At 45.6% G+C, this 19,391-nt stretch overlaps 1 long non-coding RNA gene across 3 annotated transcripts in view; it reads right to left on the bottom strand.

The window, feature by feature from the left end:
• Positions 1-3,505, bottom strand: part of LOC148107044 (uncharacterized) — a 48,570-nt gene extending 45,065 nt beyond the window's left edge. For all 3 annotated transcript variants that reach the window (XR_015723208.1, XR_015723209.1, XR_015723210.1), the window contains exons 1-3: positions 3,440-3,505; positions 2,037-2,915; positions 1,385-1,500 (exon numbers count right to left, since the gene is read on the bottom strand). This is a non-coding gene — a long non-coding RNA (uncharacterized LOC148107044). The remainder of the gene's footprint in view (positions 1-1,384; positions 1,501-2,036; positions 2,916-3,439) is intronic.
• Between the last annotated feature and the right edge of the window lie 15,886 nt (positions 3,506-19,391).

The raw sequence follows: 19,391 nt of genomic DNA, 5'->3' as shown, positions 1-19,391 counted from the left end.
GTCAACTGATGGAATAAAACACTCCCTGTGCACAGCACACTTCTATCCACATAGAATTCCTTGGTCTTTCTCATCCGGGCAGCCCTACAAAACCCACACCAGTGAGAGACACCACAAGTTCAATCATCACGTATATATTTGACCTTGTGTTGTTCCTTTCAGTATTTTTACCTCGAAGTCAATGTCTCTATTGATTTGTTAAAATAATAATAATAAATAATCATAATGATGATAATAAATAATAATAATGATAATGATGATGACATGGTCACCTAAGGGTCTGGATCTCCATAGCCAGACAACATGGCTCTGGTCTAGATAAGGATAAAGACACAACCTCAGCCCATGAAGCAAACCCCACATCCTCAGGGATGCCAACATGCCTCATGGGTGAAGAGTTCCTTTGCTACATGGAATTGTCTGAGTCCAAAGGATACAGGCAACTGCCAGCATTCATTTTCTTCATCAATTCCCCAGCTCAAGTCGCAAGTGACTCACCAGGTCAAGCTTCCAGAGCCCAGGATGGGCCTCCAGGTAAGGGCCCCTCCCCTTGGGAAAGCTAACAGGAGGCTCCATTTCCTTTGGGAGCACAATGTGGCACTCCCTGAGATCCTAGAGAACCTACACTCCTTCTCCCTTTCTCCCTCTCACAAAGGCCACCAAACCCTGTGACAGCTCTGAGGCTGCTTAACAAATAATTTCTCATATCGGAATGTGGCTCGCAGAAGAGAAAAACATGAACACCCACAAAGGATTCCTTTAATATTTCAGAAGACTTTTCCCATTGTTCAATTAAACCAGAAAATAAAAACGCACAGACATCCACTAGCAGGTCTGATTCACTTCACTGATGGAAAGTAGAGCAGGAAATAAAAGAGTGACAGATGTTCTGAGGACCCACCATGTCCATCACCTCAGGTTTGAAACTTCTCACGCATGCAAGGAAGGAAGCAGCACCAAACATCTCGGCCTGGCAACTCTGACAGTCTGAATTGGAGTGACAGGGACAGACGATGAAGCTGTGTGTGTTTGGTGAGGCTGGTTGCCCTGAAGAAGGGGCTCGGCCAGCTCTCCACCTGTGCCTCACCTGTCCTCAGCCAGGAACCTGCTAACAGCCCTCACCTGTCACAACAGTCACATGGGAGACTCACAGCCACCGCTGGAACCCGTCCTGCCCACACCCTGCTACAGAATGCACTCAGCTCTCCTCTGGGACCCCTGTCACCTCTACCCAGACCTGGAACTCCCATCTGCTGCAAAGCTCCAGGATTCCCCTCTTCTTCCAAAATTACACTGGCCCAAGGGTTTCCTGAGAAAGGGAGAAGGCTACCTAATGAATGGTTCACACCTTCTTTCCCTTTCTTTCATATTTATCTCCACTTACCTTCCTACCTGTGCAAACTGTTAAGTGACGTATACATGGAACATGAACGTGTTCTGAGATCTCAATCTTTCATTGCAGCCTTCTCAGGCCTCCTTATGCAATAAAATGCCATATCCCTAGGACAGGGAGTTTTAAATTATTATTACAGAATTTTACACCCCAAATCACCTCGTTTTTAGTTGTTCTTCACTAGGCAGAACAGTTTCTGTGTAAAAAGACTTTCCATAGATATGACCTTCCATCAATTTTTCTTTTTTTAAAATTTTTTATTATGTTATGTTAGTCACCATACACTACATTCTTAGTTTTTGATGTAGTGTTCCATGATTCATTGTTTGTGTAGAACACCCAAGGCTCCATGCAATACATGCCCTCCTTAATACCCATCACCGGCCTATCCCAATCCCCCACCCCTCCCCTCTGAAGCCCTCAGTTTGTTTCCCAGAGTCCATAGTCTTTTGTGGTTCATTCCCCCTTCTGTTTACCCCACCCTTCATTCTTCCCTTCCTTCTCCTACTGATCTCCCTGCTATTTCTTATGTTCCATAAATGAGTGAAACTGTATGATCATTGCCTTTCTCTGCTTGACTTATGTCACCTTCCAGTAATCTCATAAGGAGGAAACAGAAACTCTGTGGGATAACCTGACTCACCCAGCGTCGGGCAAGCAGTTCCAGAACTCAGCCCAGGGCTCCTGTCGCCAAGCTCCTTGAAGCCACCAGCATGCCTCTATCCAGAGGAATTCCCAGAGACTCTCCTTCTGACTCCACCACCAAAGAAACGACAGAGAGAATATGGCACCTCAAAATATCGAGAGGATACATCTAGTAAAGCTAGATAGTCAAGCTTAACTTTTAAACAGGAAAAGGCTGCTTTGAATAATTTTGAATTTTCCCTCGACCCTCATTGTAACTCTTGGGATGAAAAGACTAATCAGTGATGAAACATCACCTTTGGCAAATGACAAGACATCATCCTTATCTGTATCTGACGACAAAAAGCCATCTAACTCTAAATGGTGGCCACTCACCCATATCTTAGGCCCAACTGAATAAACACTGTTAGATGTATATCTTAAAAATACACAAAGAGTAAATCTCACCTTTCCTTTCTAATGAAAGAGTGTTTCTAGGAAACAGCTGTTCAAAATACATTCATAAGCAGTCAATGAACAGAGAAAATGGGATCCCCTGAAAAGTGCTCCAAGCTCAGAAACTAAGTACCTCCTTCACCAAATCCAGAACGCTGACAACTATTACTTAAGAATTTCTTCATGCCTCAACTAGACAAAAGAGAAAAGCCCAGGAGATGGTGGGTTAATGAGAGGTGTTACCTCCAGTCCTGACGTGGATATGACATTTCTCCAAATGGACCTGCCGCTTTCTCTGAACCCTGGCGTCCCATGTCAAGCTGCCTCACTGACTCAGATGCAGACGTTCAAAACCTCGGGACTTGAGCCAGAGCAGAGAAGTGCTGTCAGCTGGGGAGAAGGCGGCTCCTCGGACCTAAAGCCTGCACAGCTGCTGCGGTTTCTGGGAGAAGGGGAAACACAGACTTGTCTTTTAGTAGTAATTATCTTCCAGCCCATTGTCACCATTCCCAGGGAACAGGGAGCACAATGCTGAAGTTGGGTAAGGGCTCTGGGGCTTCCTAGCGCCACACCTGTGCCTGAGGGAACAGGGAACACCCTGCTGAACACAGGGAACTGCTCAAGGTCCATTACCTGCACTGTGTCGGGGGACAGGGGGCACCCCACTGAAGTTGGGGACCGTGCAGTCCTTACTCTCGCTCTTGCTGGGGAACACGGGAAACCCTGGAATAGACTCTGCGACCCATCCCACAAAAGCTCTGCTGAGCGGGTGCCCTGAAGTTCCTGGGTCTGGGGCTTATGGCCAGTTGACGGAGACTAGGCAGAAGAGACTTTCAAGGGAAAAAGTAAACTCACCTGAGTTTCCACAATGAACTCCCTCCACATGCCCTTCCAGAACCCCACCTCTCACAAGGGGTGCCCCTCCTCCCAGACCCCCCCCAATACGGGCACATAGCATGCACTCACTCAGCCAGGAACTCCACAGGTCCACTCTCTCAGAGCTCTCCTTCCTTAGCTCCCGGTCTGTGTCCTAGGGCTGCTCCGGGTCCACCCACAGAGATGTAGCTCCACCCCCACAGGGTGATTGGTTGGGGAGTGTGGTGCTTCCAGCCCCTTGAATGCCAGGCAACCACCCCCATGACTCACAACTCTGGGAGTGCAGGGGGTCCAGGAGGCGCCTCCTTGGCTCAGCGCTCTGCGCAGGCATTACTGGGATTACGAGCAGGGCCCCAAACACATACACACACACACACACATACACGGCCCCTTCCGCGGACCCCTCTAGGTGCAGACCACCCTCAGAGCCCTGCCCCTTCCCTTCTGCACCATCCCTCCCTGCAGGGGTTTGCCTGGTTCCTGGCAAGGTCAGCTGCTCTCAGACTGTTCCAGCCTTGGGCTTTAGGAAACGCAATGCTTTCATGCATGTCCAAGGCAATTTTAAGCCCCAAAAGGAATGCCCCAAGCAGGAATAGCTTCACTTTCTTGTCTCACCCATGGAATGGATAGTGCTTCTCAGACCTTCAAAGCATCCTTCTAGGATGAGCCCATTTGTGCTGGAATCAATATACACATGCTTGGTTCTGCAGGGAAGGGGCCAGGAGGAACAGCCGGCCTTCTGTGCTGTCGCGGTTGTGAACCAGGAATTTATTTTTCACTTGAAAAGAAAATATAGTGTTATTGTCGACACTAAATGAAGGAACGTTTTAAAACATTTTAGAGAGAAAGGAAGAGAGTTTTATTCAAACCCTAGTCAGGACAGCAGCCTGGGAGACACAATTTTCACAAAGAAGGGATTGCTTCAGGTAAGGAACATTTAGGGCAGGGTTATATATTCATTCTGTTTTGTGTTACGTACAGTTACACATCATGATGAGGAAGACTCCAGAAAGTGACAGACTTTTTCTTATGTTTTCAGTATGTACAAGTCAGTGTGACTTTAATCTTATGGGAGCCAGAGAGGTTCTTTTGTGTTCTCATCTTGATGTTGGCAAAGGCATTTTTTGGTTCTCTTTTTCTTTTTGAAGCAGATGGACAATATGTGAAGGGGGCAGAAATAGGGCCCATGCTTTGAGGGTTTGCCCGGTCATTTGAAGCTGGGTAAAATGTTAAAGGAGAGCTTCCCTGGGAGGCCAAGTTCAGGGCCCACAGATGGTATGAGATAAAAATTACTCTTATCCTTATCATCACTACCAAATGGAGGAACTTGAGACGAAAGCACCTTTCACATAGTACAGGGACATCAAAAGGTCCCCTACAGAAGGTTCCCTGCTCCATGGTCAACACAGGTAACAGAGGCGTTCACGGTCTCTGGACTCATCCCCTTGTCCTGCCCAAATCTCTGAAGCATAGAGATCATTTACAGTCAGAATTTTAGACATCTTGGAGATGTCTGGCACCATTCCCTTGGACTACAGAATACAACAGAATAGCTCACTGTCACAACACGAAAGTGTCCCTGGATACACTAAGTTCTTCCTCTGCAACTTTTGCCTCATGGAAATCATAATCCTAACATAGAAACACTATGATGGTTGGGAAGTAAATAATCAGAGGTAAGGGAATATTTTAGCAATCTTTAGAGGCATTGTCTCACTCTGTAGAAGAGGCTGAGTGTTTTCAAATACTATTTCCGACCTTACAGCACACTCTGAACAGACCAGAGCCTCCATCAATTAAAAAAGGATAGTTCTTTCAGTCACTTTAATATCAGAAAAATAGTATAATATCTCTATTCCTAGGGATCTTTAAGTCTCTTACTCAAAGGTCCTCCACTGAGATAATTATCTTCATGATCATGGTGGACAGAGGTGAAAAGGGCAGCCGAATTCGTTCCAGTTCGCCACACAACAAGAAAATCCTAATACTTCCTAGGTTTCCAGATTGACAAGATGAGAGGGAAGAGCGAAATGGTACCCTGTATGGAAGAACAAGGGATTTGGAGTCGGTTTGGAGATCCCACTTAGGTTTCTGACACTAAAATCCTCTGTAATTCATACCATCTCTGAGTCCTTGTCTATCCATCTAGAAAATGGGACTCATTCTATCTACACCCTAGTTTAGAAGTTTAAGAGGGAGAATGCTACACAGAGCCAGTATGGAGTCTCCCAAAAGCAAGTGCTCAGGAAGCCTTAATTACCATTGGGTCTATTTCTTTTCCAGAGAAAAGAACACATGTTGAAACCATTTTTTGAAAAGATGACTCACAAGATGATTTTCAAACCTTAAGGAAGGTCAAGAAGCTGCTATTGTGTCGTAATTCTCTCAGAAATCATGTTGTTAGACTGGTGGTGACAATAGCACCATCATCACTAGGAGTGGGGAGCTTCCCATCTCCATATGGCTATGTTGACTCCCTTAACTCAATGCCACCAGAAAGGACAGCTGGAGGGAGGTGGGGGGGGGGACACAGGCCAAGGCTGCCAGGTGTGGCTGGGACATGCAGAACTCTGATAGGAGGCTTAACTCCTGTCTACGTTAGGATAGTCAGTGCCCTTCAGAGACAAAGGGCCATTGTGTGTGAGCCCTGATGTAGAAAAGGTGGCAAATATCCATTACGAGTCCCTCTTTGACCCTTAGGATATGCAGCAAAGTTACATTGAATTTTTAAATATGGAGGGACTTCCTAGGTCTTCTTTTCATGAGGACTAGGGCTCTACTCCTTGGTACCCTAAGAATAGAATCTATTTAATTTCAGGATTTTAAAATGTAGACATGATTTATGGCCCAACATATCATCTGTTTGGGTAAATAGTCTGTGACCACTGGAAAATAATGTATTCTGCGCTTATTATGGAATGTCCCATAGATGTCGATTAGGTCACGTTTGTTACCAATGTTTTGTCTGCTTTTTCTATCAGATATTGAGAAAGGCACATTAAAATTTCCAAACAGTGAGACTCTTGCATTGGAGAATCTACCCAGTGTTATACGGCAAGAGAAACCAAAAGTGTAAGAATGGAGGGGATAGTTGTGACTACTCGCAGATAGGATTGTGTACATAGAAAATCCAAAAGAGTCTATAAATACCCTCTTAGAATGAAACATGGAATTCAGAAATTTGAGATGGATTGTAGCTTCACATTCGACAGTTTCTGGAAGAAAATGTAGAACATGTCGATCTTAGGGTAGGCCACAGATTGTACTAACCACTTAAAAGAATTCAGTGGGGGGTGCCTGGATGGCTCAGCTGTTAAGCATCTGCCTTTGGCTCTGGTCATGATCCCAGGGTCCTGCGATGGAGCCCTGCATTGGGCTTCCTGCTCAGTGGGAAGCCTGCTTCTCCCTCTCACACTCCCCTTAAATATGTGACATCTCTCCCTATCTTTTGACCACTAGGAAAATGAAAAGGTGAGCCATAGACTGGGAGGTAAAGATTTGCAATACACACACTGACAAAGACTTATCAATAAATAATTGCTACTCATGAACCATAAAAAGACCATCTAATTAAAAACGAGTATTTCACAAAAGATTTACTGATGGCCAGAAAGCACAGGAAAGGGTGCTCCACAGTATGATTTTCAGGAACCTCCAGGCCTTTCCTAAAACAAAAACATGCATAAGCCAATTTTCCCTAGATGGATGACATCCTTATTTCTGAAGACAACATGGAGAACAGACGAGCATCCAAGTCAAGTGATGGAATTCCTGACGCTCAAAAGATGGATAATTGACCTAAGTTAGGGCTGAGGATCTCAAACTACAGTACAATTTCTAGGCATCATTAGGTCCTCTGAAGGCAGACAACTACCACACCCCTTCCTACACCACACAGGTTGCTTCCCAACCCCTACCATAAAGGAAGAAGATCAGAAATAGATAGGACTGGTAGGAAAGAACAGAAATCACATGTGGGGATTATCCTGAAACCCACTGATCACATAACTAGTGTAAGGAGGTGTAGGGAACTGACATGGACACAGACCCAAGAGGTACTTCTTAGAGAAATGCTGTCTGAAATCATCACATGCTGGCACCAGCTAATGAGGGCTCTGAGCATACCCTAGAATGCCTATACTCACAAGGGTTTGTGACATGGTCTCCGAGGACTGAAACTCTTCAAGACCTCAAAGTTTACCAGATTGATTGTTGGATTAAGAGATTCCTGAGTTCTGAGAACAGATACCAACTACTTGAAAGGCTCACCTGGGTTCTCTCAGAGGCCCTACAAAAAGCTGAACCATTACCTGAAAATCAATCTCACACACACATGCACACACAACCTGTCGTTGGTCTAATTCATCAATTACTTAAACATTCAGGACTCTTCCTACCTTTTCTTTTTCTAATTGATATTTGTACTAACAAATATCAACTACACAGCCTGCTGCTGGAATAAAACCAAAGCCTATAATAACTACCCAGTGTTCACGGTGGTAAAAATAACTTATTACATAGACTTTTTTTTTTGTAATGAGTAGAAAACAATGCACAAGAATTCCAAATGCTTGATGTAGTCACTCAGCCACCCATCACAGAGGTGGAGCTAAATGCACAAAACATCTGACATTTCCTCCTCAACACTGTCAAGGTCACTGAAACAAGGCACATCTCAGAAACTGTCAGAGCCAAGAATAGCCTGAAGAAACGTGATGACCACCTGTCATGTGCTGCCCCACATGGGACCCTGGAGCAGCAAAGGCAGAACACAGGGAAACCGACACAATCTGAACTTCAGTTAGTAATAAGTTATCAGTCTTGGTTCATTAACTGTGATGGTTCTGGAAAAAATAGAAACAGAATAGAGATTCAAAGTCCAATAAGAGTGGGGCGCCTGGGTGGCTCAACAGGTTAAGCCTCGGACTCTTGATCTCAGCTAAGGTCTTGATCTGAGGGCCCTGAGTTTAAGCCCTGCGTTGCCAATTTTACTTCAAATAACATTTTTAAAAATTCTAAAAATCAAATAAGAGAACACTGGAAGCCTAGAGGAAATGGGTAATTTCTAATTAGTAAACAAAATGGATCCTGATAGAAGGAAAATAGAAACAGACCAAGGAGCATGAAGAGGTCACGGTAAGGCTTAGAAATGCCCCATTGGAAAACTCCCCAGAAACAGATGGGCTCATAGTAAACACCTGAGTGTTCTGATGATCCTATCAAAGGCTGATGTATTTACAGAGCTCATCGAATGGAGGATTCCAGTGAAATGTGCTGCCAATTCAACCATGACTTTCTGAACAAAAGAAAAAAAATGGTTGATGAGTTTCCTTCCATTCCAAAAAGAAAAGTTAATTTTTAAACAATTCAGGTTTGGTGTAAATAATCTAATGAAACATAAATCACGTTGCCGTTTTTAACACACCTACTTCTCCATGTGCATCCAACTGTCAACATGGAATGGAGAGGACCTCGCATTGGGCCCAGGGTGGCCAGGCCACCAGCCCCACGCGCACCTGCTCCAGCCCCATGCACACTTACAGCCAGATGTTCTCGGTGCTTCTCCTCTCCGAGGAGCAGAATCTGTGAAAAGCACTATGACGTGCCATCTTATGAAGGGCCAAAGCCCCGATGAAGGGACACTTGTGTAAGATACGTCCTGCTGAAATGCTACAGGAGAAAGCAAAAATAAACCTGTGAGAAAGTCGGACACCTAGGGTTCTATGCTCACCTCGGATGACACATCTCTGGGGAACCTGACATGGATCTCCCTCCTGCAGCCTGAGGACTGTCTCTCTACTTTGTTCGCACAACCCCAAATGGTCTGGAAGCCGCAGGCATCCCCACCACCCACTCACAGTTTAGCTATGGCCAGTTCACCCACTCAGGAAAGGTCTGGGGAATCTCTGAAATTTAGAGCTCTGCATACCTAGTGTCATCATTTGGAAATTCCAACTGAAATGCAGCCCACCTTTCCTGTCCCTTGGCAGGAAAAGGAGAAAGATGACAAAAAGCAAACTAGAAGGTAAATGTACACAAGTCAGTGGATATCAGGACGATGCTGTGAAAGTTTTTGTTTCCCCCAAATTCATGTGTTAGAATCCTCATGAAAATGGGATGGTGTTAAAACGGGTGATTGGGTTATAAGGGTGAGGTCTCCTTGTAAATGAGACCCCAGTGCCTTCCCTCCAAGTGAGGATGAAACAAGCAGTCTGCCACCAGAGTCTCCCTCATCTCAGACGTGCACCCTCCAGAACTGTGAGAAATAGACTTCTATTGTTTATAAGCCACCAAGTCTGTGATATTTTGATAGCAGCCTCGGTGGACTGAGGTGATCAGCAATTATGTATAGGACAATTGGGATGTGAAATGAAAAAAAAATCACAGTACAAAAATGAAGGTTCTTAAGTATAAATCTTATACATAAAATATTCACAAACCCTGAAAACACAGAGGAGAGAAATCAAACAACAGATAAATAAATGTGCCTTTTGCCTCTGTGCATCCGAGAGAGCAGGGTGGGTCACCAGGAGCTCGGAGCCATGTGAGGAAATTTGGCCAGGGTTCCCTTCTTCTGCCTCTGCTCCAACCCACACAGTCTAATCTGGAAATACCTCAAAAGGTGCTGCCCATGTTTCCGTCGGTCCTCGAAGAGTACTGGCTTCAGTAAGTTGGATTAAGTGAACCTCCTTGACTACGTCATCCAGGATACCTGCCTCAACTGAAGACATCTGAGATACCCACTTAATGTCAACTCACTGTACATAAAATAAAAATACTTCCATTAAGAAAAAAACCATAGATAAATGCAAAGACACTCCTTGTCCAGGAGCAATGCACTCAATATTGTTAAGATGGCAATTCTTTCTAACTTGATCTACAGATTCAATGGAATCCCAGTCAAATTCCCTCAAAAATATCAACAAACTATTTCTAAACCAAGACTAACCAATATAAGACTCAAGGCCTCGTATGTGGATCCAAAGACTTAGCATAGGGCACCTGGGTGGCTCTGTTGGTTCAGTGGCTGCCTTCGGCTCAGGTCATGACCCTGGGGTCCTGGGATCGAGTCCCACATCAGGCTCCCTGTTCAAGACAAGTCTGCTTCTCCCTCTGCCCCCCTAACCCCGCTCATGCTCTTTTGAGTCCGCTCTCTCTCTCTCTCTCTCTCTCACAAAAATAAATAAATAAAATCTTTGAAAGAACCAAAGACAGCATAAATGTGAGGTAGTGAAGAGAATGTGGTCATGGTGAAGAGACAGATGAAAGGAACAGCACAGACGGCACAGAAATAGAGCCGTGCCAACAGAGTCACTTCATTCGTCAAAGGGACAAGGCACCTTCATAAGGAAAGGAAAGTCTGTTCCACAGAAGGTGATAGAACAATGAGAAAACACATGGGGAAAAAAGGGATGTGAACACAGACTTTACAAATTACACAAAAATTTACTCAAAATGGTCCACACACATACATTTTTTAACGCAAAGGTGTGAAAAGTATAGCTCTACATGACCTTGGGAGGTGAGCTTGGGCGGCTCAGTCTGTTAAGTGCCCGACTCTTGATCACAGCTCAGGTCTTGATCTCCGGCTTGCGAGTTCAAGCCTCTTGCTGGGCACAAAAAGAAAATAAGATAAAAAATAAAACATGCTTGATCTTGGATTCGGATATGAGTTTTAAAATACCAAAGCAAGAGGCTTGAGATAAGATGGCGGAGGAGTAGGGGACCCCTTTTTCAGCTGATCCCCTGAGTCGAGCTGGATAGGCACCAGGCCATCCTGAACATCCACGGAATCAGTCTGAGATGCAGGAAGATACATCTGGATCTCTACAAATGAACATCTCCAGCGCTGAGTATTGAGGTATGAAGCGGGGAGCCGTGAAACCGCACACAGATATTGGAAGATAAATGGAAGGGGGAGGGAGCTGCCGTGTTTGGGCACCAAGAAGCGGTAGCCACCTGCATGGGGGAGCGGGCGGACTTGCGGACCGGCACCCGTGAGAGAGCAAACTGAGACCCTGACCCGGAAACGCACACCGCCAGACTGAAACGGAGCTCCGGTGTGCTCACTGGAACCAGACTGAGACCGGGAGCTTCGGGAGTGCACGGGGGTGGCTGGAGGCTGGCCGTATTAGAAACACAAAGGACAGAGAGGCACTGGCCCTGGAAGTGAGGGCTGGGACGCCGGGTGTGGGGAGCACATCCCCGGACACTGCAGGGTTGAAAAGCATGAACAGTAACGGAGTTAAAGTGGCCAGAACATAAGTGGAGAACGGTCCGCTATCCCTCTGTTCTGAGACAGAGGCTGAGCTTCGGCCACTGCCGCTCTGACTCTCAGAAGAGGCACAACAAACTGCCAGGGAAAGCCACCAGAGAACAAAAGCCTGGAAATACCGGCTCACAGGGTGCCCACCCCCATTCCCCCTCGCAGGGGACACGGAGACTCTAACCAAACAGGGTTGCCTGAGTATCGGCGCGGCAGGCCCCTCCCCCAGAACACAGAAGGCAGGCTGAAAAATCAAGAAGCCCACAACCGGAGGCGCCTGGGTGGCGCCGTCATTGAGCGCCTGTCTTCGGCTTAGGGCGTGATCCCAGCGTTCCGGAAAGGAGTCCCTCATCGGGCTCCTCCGCTGGGAGCCTGCTTCTTCCTCTCTCACTCCCCTGCTTCTGTTTCGTTCTTGCTGACTGTCTGTCTCCCTCTCTCAGATAAGTAAATAAATAAAATCTTTAAAGAAGAAGCCCACATCTCTAAGATCCCTATAAAACAAGGGGCACGGCCTGGGACCCAGTCAATAATTTTGGGCTCTGGAAACCCCGCAACCTCTCTTCATCAGAATGACAAGAAGGAGAAGCCCCCCCGAGCAAAGAAAAGACAGTGAGTCAGGGGCCTCTGCCACAGAAGTAACGGATATGGATGTAACCAAATTATCAGAAATGGAATTCAGAGTAACAATGGTCAAGATAATGAGTAGACTTGAAAAAAGTATTCAGGAAAATATTACTGAGAATATACAATCCCTAAGGGCGGAAATGAGAGCGAATTTGACAGAAATTAAAAATTCTATGAGCCAAATGCAGGCAAAACTAGAGGCTCTGACGGCCAGGGTCACGGAAGCGGAGGAAAGGGTTAGTGAATTGGAGGATGGGTTAATAGAGGAAAAAATAAAAATAGAAGATGGTCTTAAAAAAATCCACGCCCACGAATGTTGGCTACGGGAGATTACTGACTCAACGAAACGATCCAATGTTAGAATCATCGGCATCCCCGAGGGGGTGGAGAAAAACAAAGGTCTAGAAGAGATATTTGAACAAATTGTAGCTGAAAACTTCCCTAATCTAGCAAGGGAAACAAAAATTCGTGTCCAAGAGGCAGAGAGGACCCCTCCCAAGCTCAACCATGACAGACCTACACCACGTCACGTCATAGTGCAACTCGCAAATATGAGATCCAAGGATACAGTATTGAAAGCGGCCAGGGCAAAGAAATTTCTCACGTACCAAGGCAAAGGCATCAGAATTACATCAGACCTGTCTACACAGACCTGGAATGAGAGAAAGGGTTGGGGGAGCATTTTTAAAGCTCTTTCAGAGAAAAACATGCAGCCAAGGATCCTTTATCCAGCAAGGCTGTCATTCAGAATTGATGGAGAAATAAAGACATTTCAGAATCGACAGTCACTAGCCAATTTCGTAACCACGAAACCAGCCCTACAGGAGGTATTACGGGGGGTTCTATAAAAGTAAAAAGGCCCCAAGAGTGATACAAAACAGAAACTCACAGCCAATACAAACAAAGACTTTACTGACAACATGGCAGAATTAAAAGCATATCTCTCAGTACTCAGCCTGAACATTAATGGTTTAAATTCTGGTTTCAAACGCCACAGGGTTGCAGATTGGATAAAAAGAAATGACCCATCCATTTGCTGTCTACAAGAGACTCATTTCGAACCCAAAGATGCATTCAGACTGAGAGTAAGGGGATGGAGTACCATCTTTCACGCAAATGGTCCTCAAAAGAAAGCTGGGGTAGCAATTCTCATATCAGATAAATTGGATTTTAAACTACAGACTATAGTTAGAGATGCAGAAGGGCACTATATTATTCTTAAGGGAAGTATTCAACAAGTGGATATGACAATTATAAATATATATGCCCCCAACAGGGGAGCAGCAAGATACACAAGCCAACTCTTAACCAGAATAAAGAGACATATAGATAAAAATACATTAATAGTAGGGGACCTCAACACTCCACTCTCAGAAATAGACAGAACACCCTGGCAAAAACTAAGCAAAGAATCAAAGGCTTTGAATGCCATACTCGACGATTTGGACCTCTTAGATATATATAGAACACTACACCCCAGAACCAAAGAATACTCATTCTATTCTAATGCCCATGGAACATTTTCAAGAATAGACCATGTTCTGGGACACAAAACAGGTCTCAACCGATACCAAAAGATTGAAATTATCCCCTGCATATTCTCAGACCACAACGCTCTGAAATTGGAACTCAACCACAAGGAAAAATTTGGAAGAAACTCAAACACTTGCAGACTAAGAACCATCCCGCTCAGGAATGACTCGATAAACCAGGAAATCAAAAATCAAATTAAACAATTTATGGAGACCAATGAGAATGAAAACACAACAGTCCAAAACCTATGGGATACTGCAAAGGCAGTCCTAAGGGGGAAATACATAGCCATCCAAGCCTCACTCAAAAGAATAGAAAAATCTAAAATGCAGTTTTTATATTCTCACCTCAAGAAGCTGGAACAGCAACAGAGGGACAGGCCTAATCCACGCACAAGGAAGCAGTTGACCAAAATTAAAGCTGAAATCAATCAAGCAGAAACCAGAAGTACAGTAGAGCAGATCAACAGGACTAGAAGCTGGTTCTTGGAGAGAATCAATAAAATTGACAGACCACTGGCAAGACTTATCCAAAAGAAAAGAGAAAGGACCCAGATTATTAAAATTATGAATGAAAAAGGAGAGGTCACGACAAGCACCATTGAAATTGGAAGGATTATTAGAAATTTTTATCAACAGCTATATGCCAATAAACTAAGCAATCTGGAAGATATGGAATCCTTCCTGGAAACCTATAAACTACCAAGATTGAAACCGGAAGAAAATGATTCCTTAAACAGGCCAATTAATTATGAAGAAATTGAGTCAGTGATAAACAACCTTCCAAATAACAAAACTCCAGGCCCGGACGGTTTTCCTGGGGAATTCTACCAAACATTCAAAGAAGAAATAATACCTATTCTCCTAAAGCTATTTCAAAAAATAGAAACAGAAGGAAAGCTACCAAACTCATTCTATGAGGCCAATATTACCTTGATCCCCAAACCAGGCAAAGACCCCCTCAAAAAGGAGAATTACAGACCGATTTCCCTAATGAATATGGACGCCAAAATCCTCAACAAGATACTTGCTAATAGAATCCAACAGTTCATTAAAAGGATTATCCACCACGATCAAGTGGGATTCATACCTGGGATGCAAGCGTGGTTCAATATTCGCAAATCAATCAGCGTGATACATCATATCAACAAGAAAAGACTCAAGAACCATATGATCCTCTCAATTGATGCCGAAAAAGCATTTGACAAAATACAGCATCCTTTCCTGATTAAAACCCTTCAGAGTGTAGGAATAGAAGGTACATTTCTCAATCTCATAAAAGCCATCTATGAAAAGCCTACTGCAAATATTATTCTCAATGGAGAAAAGCTGGAAGCCTTTCCCTTAAGATCAGGAACACGACAAGGATGCCCACTCTCGCCACTATTATTCAACATAGTACTAGAAGTCCTTGCAACAGCAATCAGACAACAAAAAGGGATCAAAAGTATTCAAATCGGCAAAGAAGAAGTCAAAATGTCTCTCTTCGCAGACGACATGATACTCTATATGGAAAACCCAAAAGAAGCCACTCCCAAACTATTAGAAGTTATAGAGCAATTCAGTAACGTGGCGGGATACAAAATCAATGCTCAGAAATCAGTTGCATTTCTGTACACGAATAACGAGAACGAAGAAAGAGAAATCAGGGAATCCATCCCATTTACAATAGCACCAAAAACCATACGTTCCCTTGGAATTAACTTAACCAGAGACGTAAAGGACCTTTATTCTAGAAACTATAAATCACTCTTAAAAGACATTGAGGAAGACATAAAAAGATGGAAAGATATTCCATGCTCATGGATCGGAAGAATTAACATAGTTAAAATGTCCATGCTACCCAGAGCAATCTACACTTTCAATGCTATCCCGATCAAAATACCGAGAACGTTTTTCAAAGAACTGGAACAAATAGTCCTTAAATTCGTATGGAACCGGAAAAGACCCCGAATCTCCAAGGAACTGTTGAAAAGGAAAAACAAAGCTGGGGGCATCACAATGCCGGATTTCAAGCTGTACTACAAAGCTGTGATCACAAAGACAGCATGGTACTGGCAGAAAAACAGACACATAGACCAATGGAACAGAATAGAGAGCCCAGAAATGGACCCTCAGCTCTTTGGGCAACTAATATTTGATAAAGAAGGAAAAAACATCCGGTGGGAAAAAGACAGTCTCTTCAATAAATGGTGCTGGGAAAATTGGACAGCTACATGCAAAAGAATGAAACTTGACCACTATCTCACACCATACACAAAAATAAACTCCAAATGGATGAAAGACCTCGATGTGAGACAGGAATCCATCAAAATTCTAGAGGAGAACATAGGCAGCAACCTCTACGACATCAGCCAAAGCAACCTTTTTCATGACACATCCCCAAAGGCAAGAGAAACAAAAGATAAAATGAATTTATGGGACTTCATCAAGATTAAAAGTTTCTGCACAGCCAAGGAAACAGTCAAAAAAACTAAGAGGCAGCCCACGGAATGGGAGAATATATTTGCAAATGACACTACAGATAAAGGACTGGTATCCAAGATCTACAAAGAACTTCTCAAACTCAATACACGAGAAACAAATAAACAAATCAAAAAATGGGCAGAAGATATGAACAGACACTTTTCCAATGAAGACATACAAATGGCTAACAGACACATGAAAAAATGTTCAAAATCATTAGCCATCAAGGAAATTCAAATCAAAACCACACTGAGATACCACCTTACGCCAGTTAGAATGGCAAAAATAGACAAGGCAAGAAACAACAATTGTTGGAGAGGATGTGGAGAAAGGGGATCCCTCCTACATTGTTGGTGGGAATGCAAGTTGGTACAGCCACTCTGGAAAACCGTGTGGAGGTCCCTTAAAAAGTTAAAAATTGAGCTACCCTATGATCCAGCCATTGCACTACTGGGTGTTTACCCCAAAGATACAGACGTACTGAAGAGAAGGGCCATATGCACCCCAATGTTCATAGCAGCAATGTCCACAATAGCCAAATCGTGGAAGGAGCCGAGATGCCCTGCAACAGATGACTGGATTAAGAAGTTGTGGTCCATATATACAATGGAATATTACTCAGCAATCAGAAAGAATGAGTTCTCAACATTTGCTACAACATGGACGGCACTGGAGGAGATAATGCTTAGTGAAATAAGTCAAGCAGAGAAAGACAACTATCATATGATTTCTCTCATCTATGGAACATAAGAACTAGGAAGATCAGTAGGGGAAGAAAGGTATAAAGAAAGGGGTGTAATCAGAACACGGAATGAAGCATGAGAGACTATGGACGCTGAGAAACAATCGGAGGGCTTCAGAGGGGAGGAGTTGGGGGAATGGGATAGGCTGGTGATGGGTATTGGGGGGGGCACATATTGCATGGTCCACTGGGTGTTATGCTCAAGTAATGAATCGTGGAACTTTACATCAAAAAATAGGGATGTAGTGTATGGAGACTAACATAATAAAAAATATTATTATAAAAAATATAAAGGAAAAAAATAAAAGAGGAAATTGACAGGCAAATAAATAAATAAATAAACAAACAAACCACAGAGCACCTCCAGAGGCAGGAGATGAGGATCTTGGGTGGCTCGGTCCCAGAGAAATTGGATCCCTCTGAGCCTCTTTGGGGCCCTACTGCCCCCAACACACCTGACAACTGGGGAACTCTCCACAGGTCCAGGGCAGAGGTTTCAAACCCCCCACCCATCCAGGACTAGATGCTAGGGAGGGACGGCGGGTTTGGCCCAGGATACCCCACCTACCACACACCCCCACACGCACACACGAACACATTCACACACAGGCACACGCACCCCTTGGCTACAGACCAGGTAGAAAACTTGAACACGAGGTAGGTAGGTAGGTCAGGCTGGTCAGCAGCAGAAAGACGGGCACAGCCACAAGGGTGCTGCTGTCGGGCCACCCCTGAGGTGAGATCAGGGAGCCTGTGGGCAGGAAGGGCCCAGGGTTGTGAGCCTCCCTGGCACCAGGACGTTCTTCCAAATCCACATGGCAAAGCCCCACAGGAGTGCCCCGGGCCACAGTGGAAATTTTCTCATAGGTCACAGGGTTGTGTCACACCTGCTAAATGACTCACCCACCCCTGGGCCTCACCTCCTCCATCCGCAAGGTCTTAGGGGTCAGTCACCCTTCCTAGCAGGTCACAAGGGTCAGCCCAGACCTCCCCAGAGAGGTGAGACCGTGTCCGGGCTCCAGAGATGGAAGAAGAGGCCCGGCATGCCGCCTTCGGCCACACTCACTCCTAATGACAGACAATTACTACAGGTTCCAAGAAGCCCAACGCTTGGCAGGTGTTTGTTTCCTCCTCAAAAATCTCAGATCTCCAGGGGAGGGTGGTCAACTGGGGCACAACCGCCTCAGGGAGGGGGTTCCAGGAGGGTGAGGGGAGGGACGGTGTGACGCAGAGGGCCTCTCCTCGGGAGGGCTCTGGGGAGAGGGAAGCACGCAGACTGGCTCCATTCACTCCACTGGCCCTCACCGCGCAGCTCCTCCATCATGTCATCCTCCAGGGTGGCCTTCTGGACCCATAGTTGGGCCTCATAGCAGGAACAGGGGTCCAGTTTGACAGCTTTGAGGGTGAGCCAGGTACCCCCGACAATGTGATCCCCATGCCAGGCCTGCTATGGGGTCCCGCGGGTAAGACAGGGTCTGTTGGCCCTCCAGATCTCTCTCTCTCTCACACACACACACACACACACACACACACAACCATACCCACGCACGTGGGCACAGGTATCCATGCACGCCACAGGCCCATGAGCACACACTTACACTCCTCTGCCCCCCTGCACACTGATGCAGGTGCACACACAAACATGCTCGCTACAGTCACACACTCCTCTACATGGGCATACCCTGTGCACACGCACATATACAAGCATACGTACTCATGCACCACGGGCACACTCGCATACAAACACATGTGGGCACAGTCACGCCCCTGGCTCTGAGCACGCCCCTCCTCGTTAGTCCAAGCTGACATCTTCCCCTGTGGGAGGACGGGTGGCCCTGAGCCACTGCTCCCAGGAGAGAGAGGCCCCTGGAGGAGTCAGCGCAGCATTCCCTCCCAGGCCTCTTCCTGCTTCTTGAAGGCCAGCTCATAGCTGAGGACGGAGGTCAGGGGCTCCAGGACAGGACTGACGCTCCAGGTCACGACACGACAGTCAGAGCTGACATTGCTCTGTAAGCCAGAGGGAGGGTCCAACATCAGGGAAACAGAGTGAGGCTACGTATGGTGTGTAGTCAGCATGCCCAGGACTGGGGGTCCAAAAGATGCTGGGGGGCAGGAGGGCATGGTCAAGGCACTCCCAGGAGGTCTCTGTCTCCTCCCTGGTGCCGTCTCCCAGGGAGGCCCCAGGTGGGACAAAATGACAATGAGTTCCTCCAGCCCCTGCAGCTAGACAGGGTGTTTCAAATGTCCCCTGCCTCTTCCTTCACAAGCTGCTGCTGGAAGCGCTTCCCAGTGTCTTACCAGAGTCCTTCGTGCGATGACTAACATGCATTTCAAGTGACTCAAGTTGTACCCTCGCCCCAACTTGAAGCCCTGAATCTTCACCTTCCTCCAAAACCGTACCTCTCCGGTAAG

Source organism: Ursus americanus, chromosome 36, assembly GCF_024610735.1.
Source record: "Ursus americanus isolate L20-20 chromosome 36, mUrsAme1.1.p, whole genome shotgun sequence".
Lineage (NCBI taxonomy): Eukaryota > Metazoa > Chordata > Mammalia > Carnivora > Ursidae > Ursus > Ursus americanus.
This window is presented reverse-complemented; position numbering and strand designations above follow the sequence as displayed.